Source organism: Otolemur garnettii, unplaced genomic scaffold (genome assembly GCF_000181295.1).
Source record: "Otolemur garnettii isolate 467f Iridium unplaced genomic scaffold, OtoGar3 scaffold00278, whole genome shotgun sequence".
NCBI classification, from domain to species: Eukaryota; Metazoa; Chordata; class Mammalia; order Primates; family Galagidae; genus Otolemur; species Otolemur garnettii.
Window position 1 is genome coordinate 496,470 of NW_003852673.1, and position 8,763 is coordinate 505,232.

Below are 8,763 nucleotides of genomic sequence, written 5' to 3' on the forward strand. Positions count from 1 at the left end.
CATCCCTTATTTGCCTCTGTGGTCAAGTGTTATAAGAGCTTTTGCTGAGTTCGCACAGCAGAATGGTGATAAAATGATGTAAACAAGTGAAATCTTGAGTAAAGGAAAGGAAGGAAATTACCAGTAATTAATATTTATTAAGCATCTATTATATCTTGGGCTCTACTAGGTGCCACAATTTATTTATTTATTTAACACAAATAAGTATCTATTGAAGCATAGAGGTGAATAAGACAGTCACTGTCCTTAAAGTCTTTGGGGACTTTTAATTTTTTTTTTTTTGAGGCAGTTGTCTTACTCTGACTCCCTGGCTAGAAAACCATGGTGTCATCATAACTCACAGCAACTCAAAACTCCTGGGTTCAAGTAGTCCTCCTGCTTCAACTTCCCAGGTATCTGGGACTCCTGGGTTCAAGTAGTCCCCCTGCTTTAGCTTCCCAGGTATCTGGGACTACATGTACCTACCAAAACAGCTGGCTAGTTTTTCTATCTTTAGTAGACCCTGTCTCACTTTTACTCAGGCTGGTATAAAACTCCTAAGCTCAAGCAATCCACCTGTCTCAGCCTCCCAGAGTGCTTTGGTTACAAGTGTGAGCCACTGACCCCAACCCAAGGTTTTGTTGTTTAATAGGGTGACATATGGAAAAATATAGTCCCAAGTATAAATAGGAATGTGTACAAGGTACTTCCTGAGAAGATGATTCCATCTGGGGAAGTCACAGAGGCCTGTGTGAAGTCTGTGCTGGATTTGAAGGATCAGTAGCAGTGTTTGCCCTTTGAGTAGGTTTCACAGATAAGGCAGTGGAATTGTCCCTGGCCTCCTAGTCCCTAAATTGAGAGGTAAAGCTCTCTCTAAGTTGTCACCTTTGTCAGAGGAATAAAAGGCCAGGGCCATAATTAAAGCTGAAATGTTTACATAAAACATTTATACATTTTCCCTGGGGCTTGAGTAGAGTGATTAGCACATGGCAGATCCCCAGAGCTATGCAATTTCACTGATGGTGTATATACCTCACACAGTGTTTTAAATCATTATCAGTGCAGAAGGATCTGGGGATCCATTTCTAATTCCCACCATAAATCAGATTCCCTGCCAAATTATATTGACAACATGTTGATTTAGAAAAAGTTAAATAAGAGGCAAATTTGCACTTTCCACTTAACAATGTCTTTATTAACCAGCAGTAGGCGTACTGTAATGGAACCCAGAAACAGATGTGGCCATATGGCTTAACTCGTGGGGTGGCAATGCATTGTTTAATTTCAGTTTTTGGCTGGAGCTGGGTTTGAACCCACGACCTCCAGCATATGGGGCCAGCGCCCTACTCCTTTGAGGCACAGGCACCTCCCACTGCATTGTTTAATTTCGTAGAAGCAGTACTAGCTGTGGTGTAAGACAAATACAATTATTCACTGGTAGTTTACATAATGTATAGTAACAGTAGTGGTGCTCTTCATGCTTACACATTTATTTATATTTCAATGTTTTACATTGAGAAAGAAAGTAGTATGCATCAAAGAAATTACTCATGAATTTCCTAAACTAAATCATATGTGTCCTGCAGTTCTGCTTTTTTACATTGGCTTCTATCTCATTAGCAACAGTAGTGTTCAGATTTGCTGATGTCACTGCCCCAGTTATTTAATTATTTAAAAGTGATAAATGCGTTTACTTAAGATTTTGTTCAGAATGTTTTTAAAGGTCAGTGTGGTACTTTTGCATTATCAAGTATGTTTTCTGATATGATTATCAAATTCTGTTAACTTAATTGAGAAGAATTATTTATACACACTTAAAAGCTATGAAGAATCTTGAGATAAAATGCAAAAGCTGTTTTCTCAATTTAGAGGAAAACGTTCATGGTTATTCATTCTATTTCGTATTATCTGATTTTTAAAAAATAAAGTGTTTGGCAGGGCTCAGTGGCTCACACCTATAATCCTAGCATTTCAAGAGGCTGAGGTGGGTGGATTGATTGAGGCTAGGAGTTTGAGACCAGCCTAAGCAAGAGCAAAACCCTGTCTCTACACAAAACAGGAAAATTAACTGGATGTGGCAGGAGCCTGTAGTCCTAGCTACTTGGGAGACTGAGGCAGGAGGATCACTTGAGCCCAGGAGTTTGAGGTTACAGTGAGCTATGGTCCTGCCACTGCACTCTAGCCAGAGTGACAGAGTGAGAATCTGCCTGAAATAAAATAATGAAATAAAATAAAACAAAATAAGATAAAAATAATAAAATAGTTTAGTATGATAGTCACTAAATGATTTTTAGTTTTGTAACGTTTAGAATACACAGACTGGGACTAGCTACTGTTACTCACTTGGGCTGGTAGTGCAGGTTAGGAAGGGTTCTTGGTACTGCAGCCCAAGGACTAGAAGACCCTCCTTCCTGACATATGAACTCTTCTTAAACAGAAATTGTTCATCCTTATTATTTTCTTTCTTGCTGCTTGTGCTCTCTTTTTTACCTGTATTTCAACTTTGGATGACTTTATCTTCTCAGGAGCCCACTCCTTCGTTCAACAAATATTAAACACCTAATATGTGCCAGGCCCTATTCTCAATGTGATGGCACAGTGGTGAACAAAATAGACAAGAATCCACGTTCAATATTGTGGTAGAGAATGATGAACAATGAACAATATAAAAAAGTAAAATATTACACAGTCCTAAAAAAGAAGAATAAAGTTGGAAATGCAACTTTCTCATTTTAAAACTTACTACAAATCTTCGGTAATCAAAATAGGTATGGCATTGGCATATGGCTAGACATAGAGATCAATGGAATAGGATTGAGAGGTCCAGAAATAAACCCAAGCATCTATGGTCAATTGATTTTTTTTTCTTGAGACAGTGTCTCATTATACCACCCTCAGTAGAGTGTTGTGGCATTCCAGCTCACAGCAACCTCAATCTCTTCTTGGGCTTAAGCGATTCTCTTGCCTCAGCCTCCCAAGTAGGTGGGACTGCAGGTGTCTGCCACAACGCCTGGCTATTTTTTGTTGTAATTGTCATTGTTGTTTAGCTGGCTCAGGCTGGATTCAAACCCGGCAGCATGTGGGTGGTGCTGTAACCACTGTGCTACGGGTACCAAGCCTGCGGTAACCTTGAATATTGGGCACAAGACTGTGTCTGTTAGCCTTGTGAGGGAGACGTACTACATATTCATGGTTACCAGGGAATGATGGGGAGGGAGGAATATGAAAAAAATGCTAGCTGAACGGGTATGGGATTTTATTTTGCAGCTTGGGAAATATTTTGGAACTAAATAAAAGTTGTTGTAATAGCACTGTGAATGTACTAAATGCCACGGAATTGTTCTTTTAAAGTGGGTGATTTTATGCTATGTTAATTTCACTTTCATATAATTTTTTAAGTAGGTAAAATATATGATATATTAGTGATAAGTCATCTGGGGAAAAACAAATCAGGAAAGTGATTACAAACTAGGGATGGTGGGGTTTGCACCTTAAAATAAAATGCTTAGGTAGGGAAGGCTTCACTGAGATATTTGAGTAAAGTTCTGAAGGAGGTAAGGGCAGCAGTCTTGTGCATACCAATGAGAAGAGCTCAGGAGAGACGGTGAAAACTGTGAGGGAGTTGCGTGCCTGGCATGTTCTAGGGAAAGTAAGGAAGCATTTGTGATGGGGATAGAATGAGGAGGAGAGTAGAAGGAAAAGAAGTCAGGGAGATGACAGGGCTCTGTGCTCCTGTAGGATCATCCCAGTGTCACATGAGGGTAGAGAAGCAGGGCTGTAGAACCTTGCAGGCCATTGAAAGGATTTTGGCTTTTTCCCAGAGTAAATCAAACCATTGGAGGGTTTTGAGCAGAGAAAGAAATTTGCAAGCATGACCTGACTTATGTTTTAATGGAGTCAACATGTCTGCCTATTCTTAAATTGGCAGAGGGGACAAATGTGAAGCGGGAGACCAGCTAGAAGGCCACGTTAATAATTTAATAAAATGTTGTGCTCTTCTGTTTTTTACATATTATGCAATCTCATCCCACTACAGTTTCTTTTTCCCCTTATCCGCTGATGAATTTGGGACTCCATCCTTCAGTTGAGAACTGTAATTTGAGCTCCAGATCCTGAACCCAACTACCTACTGAATTCCGTTTTTATAGTGCACTTCCCCCAATCCTGTGCCCACCTTACTACCTCAGACTTAGTAAATCCAAAATAGACTTCCCTGTATCTGTGTCACCTCCGGCTTCATTCGATTCTTTTTGAATTTGTCATTTTGATGAATGACCACCTGCCAGACTCAGATGCTCAAGAATTCTAGACTCTTTCTAGTCTCTAGATCCTCAGTCTAGATTTTGTGGTAGTCTGAATTCTTTTACGTTTTCCTTTGCTTTTTCATATAAATTTTGAAATCACTAGATCAGCCTGTGCAAAAATGACTTGTAGGCATTTGGTCAAAAAGCATGGAATTTATAGATTGATTTGAGGAGAAGTGAAATCCTAACCATATTGAGTCTGCACATCCTGAACATGCTTATAGCTCTCTGTTTATAAGAATTGCTTTAGGCAGTGTTTTTGCAATTGTCATTGTTGAGTCCTGTCCCATTTTTTGTTAAATTTATTCCTGTTTTATGGTTTTTGATGCTACTGTAAATGTTTTCATTTACTGAATTTTCCACTTTTTTGCTGCTGGTAAATAGGAATATAGTTGTTTTTGTACATTTACCTTGTATTCTGCAACTTGCCAAATTCACTAATTAGTATTAATAGTTTATTTTTTGTAGGTTCCTTGGAATTTCCTTCCTTTTTTTTTTCTGTTACCTGTGAATACAGTGTTACATTTTTATCTAATGTTCATGCCTGTTTCTTTTCTTGCTTTGATGCTCTAGCTAGGGCATTCATATAATTGTGATTTCCTTGCTTTGTTTCCAGTTTGGGGAAAAGCATTTACCACTGATTCTTATGTTAGCTGTAGGTCATAGTTTCCCTGTACTAATTATGGAAATTTCTAGTTTTCTGAGAGTTATAACATTTTATAACTCATGAATGGGTATTGAATTTTGTGTAGTATTTTATTTACATTCATTAAAATAATATGGATTTCTCCTTTATTTATTTATTTTTTTGAGACAAGAGTCTCACTTTGTCACCCTCAGTAGAGTGCAGTGGCGTCACAGCTCACAGCAACCCCAAACTCTTGGGCTTAAGTGGTTCTCTTGCCTCAGCCTCCCGAATAGCTGGGACTACGGGTGCCTGCCACAATGCCCAGCTCTTTGTTGTTGTTGTTGTCATTGTTGTTTAACAGGCCTAGGCTGGGTTCAAAACCACCAGCCCCAGTGTATATGGCAGGCACCCTAACCACTGAGCTATAGGCATTGAGGCATTTCTCCTTTATTCTGTAAATATAGTGAAACATTATGATTTTTTTCTTTCTTTTTACTTGCAGTTTCTTTCTTTCTTTCTTTCTTTCTTTTCTTTTTTTCTTTTTTGGCCAGGGCCAGGTTTGAACCCACCACCTCCAAAATATGGGGCCAGCACCCTACTCCTTGAACCACAGGCGACGCCCTTTCTTCCTTCCTTCCTTTCTTTTTTTTTTGAGACAAAGTCTCAAGCTGTCTCCCTTGGTAGAGTGCCGTGGTGTCACTGCTCATAGCAACCTCCAACTCTTGGGCTTAAGCGAGTTTCTTGCCTCTGAAGTAGCTGGGACTACAGGCACCTGCCACAACACCCAGCTTTTTGTTGTTGTTGTTGTTGTTGTTGTAGTTGTAGTTGTCATTGTTGTTTGGGCCTGGGCTGGATCTGAACCTGCCAGCTCTGGTGTATGTGGCTGCTGGTGCCCTAGCTGCTTGAGCTACAGGCACCCAGCCTATGACTTATTTTCAAGTGTAATAACAGGTTTGTGTTTCTCTGGTAAACTTCACTTGGTCATAATATATTATCCCTTTTTCTACTGCTAGATGTGATTTGCTAGTATTTTGTTAAGGATATTTGCATCTATGTTTCTGAATAGTACTTACCTGTGTTTTCTTTTTTCTTAGGATATACTCATCTGACTTTTGTATCAGGGTTATACTGACCTCATAGAATGAGTTGGGAACTATTCCCTTTTAAAAATTCTGAATAGTTTGTGTATCATTTCTTCTTTAAATGTTTGATAGAATTTGTTAGTGAAACTGTCTGGGCCTGGTGATTTCTTTCAAGGAAAAATTTTAATGTGAAGTTGTTTCCTTTAATATATATAAGGCAGTTAAAATTTTCACTTTGTTTCTGTGTAGACCAAAAATAAGCTTTTATGTTGCATACATCTGATAAGGGCAACCTACACCCTTATTAAGATATAGGACATTTCCATCACCCTGGAATGTTCCCACCAATGAACTTCAGATAAATAACTTTGTGTAAGTCAGGAATTGCATGAATTGTACAGTTATAACTGAGAAGGTAAATGCAATATATGTTTTCTACCCAATCATGTTTTATCTCATTAGCATTTTCGAAAAATAGAAATGCTTCCTTTGTTCTATTTTTACAAAAGGTGGGTTATCAAATTCTGTATTATTATTTTTTATTTAGGAAAATACTTATTATTATTTTTTAAATCTTTTTAAAGTACTTTATTAAGATGTTTCTCACAACCTAAAGGAGAATAGGGGAACTTATTTACTAGGAAGAGAAAAATCCTTATTTTATAACATATGTGAAAAGCACCAAAAAGAATTTGGCAAAGTATCTGAACTCCAGAGTTTACATTTCCAGTTCTTATTCTATACTATATTGTGGCAGTGGTACTCGAAGCTTTCAGAAAGAATACCAAATCCAGTAACACCTAAAGTGACAGATAACAATATATACTTACATAGCTCATCAAACATAAATCCTCTCCTGTAAATACACAGTTAAGATTAAATATAATATAAACTACCTTTTTAGAAGTAAGATTATTAGTACCAAAGCAAATTACAATGTAAATGTTACTAATTGAAGAACCAATGGTTCATTCAAATAGCATTGTATGTTCAACAATGTTTCAAAGACTTTTCTGTATTTCTTTTATGAGAGAACTGTACGAACAGTACCCTTGATTATACCCCTGCCAATGGTACATTTTCTTAGTGAAGGGGCACATTCCTGGCACACTACCAGATGACCACAAGGAATAAATACAACGGAAACCTCTTTGTCCATACACACTTTACAAGTTCTTTGTTCTTGTAACCTCCTCAACTGTTCTTCCAGTGACAGACCTGAAACATCTTCTGTTGGAATATACTTCATATTTTTATCCACAAATAAGTCCTTATATAATGTAGAATCAATTTCTTTTAGACAGTTTTTGAAGATGTTGGCTGCAGCATGTCCTTTCACTATAATGGTATCGATCAGTTCTCTTGCTTGTAAAGGTGTCTGTGTTGTTTAATAATATCATGTTCCTGTTTATTAATTACATTGGCCTTTTAAAAGATTATGCAGGATAGGAAGCACACACGTCAACCGCTGAAAGAGAGCTATTCTATTCTTCCAAATTAATGACAAGTCATCTGATGCCGTTCCTTCAGCTTGTCTTTCCTTTTCCTCTTCTCTTTTTTCATCTTCAGCTTTCAGAAGAGCTGATACAATATCATTGACTGTTTTGTAGTTCTCTCCAGGAGTTAGGATTTTGCTCTGAACTGTCTGTCTTACCAGCTTCTACTAAAGCCCATTTCCAAGGCAGATTTCAGCACAGGTGTATTCATCATGACTGCATCTTCTGAAGCACTTTCTCCAGATCCAAAATAAACAATTGGTGGATCAGCATTTTCATCTCCATGAGTATCTGAAGTTGACAATAGCTTGGAAACCACTTGGCATGTTCTACCCATGGATCATCTCCAAATTCCCAACATCTCAAGCCACCATCACAACAGAAGCATTTGACAGCATCATTGCAACCTGTGTAATAAAAACCAGCATGAGCAAGACTCCTTTCTGAGACAGGAACTCCAGCGGGGAAAGATGAATATGTAGACATTCTGTACAGTTCACAGGAAAGGTCATACTTCATCTTTTGTTGTCATTTGTCCAATTTGACAAGATCAGACTATCTTCCATTATACTCTTTAATTTTTTGAGGTAAGGGACTTAGGACAAGTCTTTGGGAGGTAGTTTTGTGCATGAGTAGGTGATAGTACTGCTTGGTGGATAGAAAACCTTCACATGAAATTTGTCTCTTCACACTAAATTAGATTCTTACCACAAAAAGGGAATTAAGTGATACAATCTTACTTAAACAGAATTCACTACACCTCCTTCACTGGATTTCCATCTGCATTTACACTCAGGTAGAATGAAAAGCTCTTCTCAATTACCAAGAGACTACTTAGACCTCTTCAGGATTATAATAGACTTTTAGGTAATTCAAGTGCTATTCCCTCATAATTTGGCATAATATTAACCTAAAGACCTAAACATGTTGATGCCCTTCTGAAACACCTTGATTTTTCAAGGTCTATATTCTCAAATTCTAAACAACTATAGAATACCTAAATTATGCCTCTAGTTTACAAGATATGAAGCCTTGATATCAGGCCAATTACTGATTATGCCACAAGAGTAAAAAATTACCTGCAGACGTCTTTCCCTATAAACACTTTAATACAACATCCCCCCACATATGGTCATACTATCTGAAAGCTAATTTCACACAGCTTATCATCATAGTATTTAGTTCAGAGGCTAGATTAGCTTCAGTTAACTTCTGAGGAAGGCAACATCCACCTTTGTTGAACCTGTGCCTGTTATGGTGTGTGCGATGTCAAA

The 8,763-nt window shown here is 37.9% G+C and overlaps 1 pseudogene; it reads right to left on the reverse strand.

Annotated features, from left to right (window-relative positions):
• Positions 1-7,017: 7,017 nt before the first annotated feature.
• LOC100943114 lies at positions 7,018-8,008 on the reverse strand (annotated as a pseudogene).
• Positions 8,009-8,763: the final 755 nt, after the last annotated feature.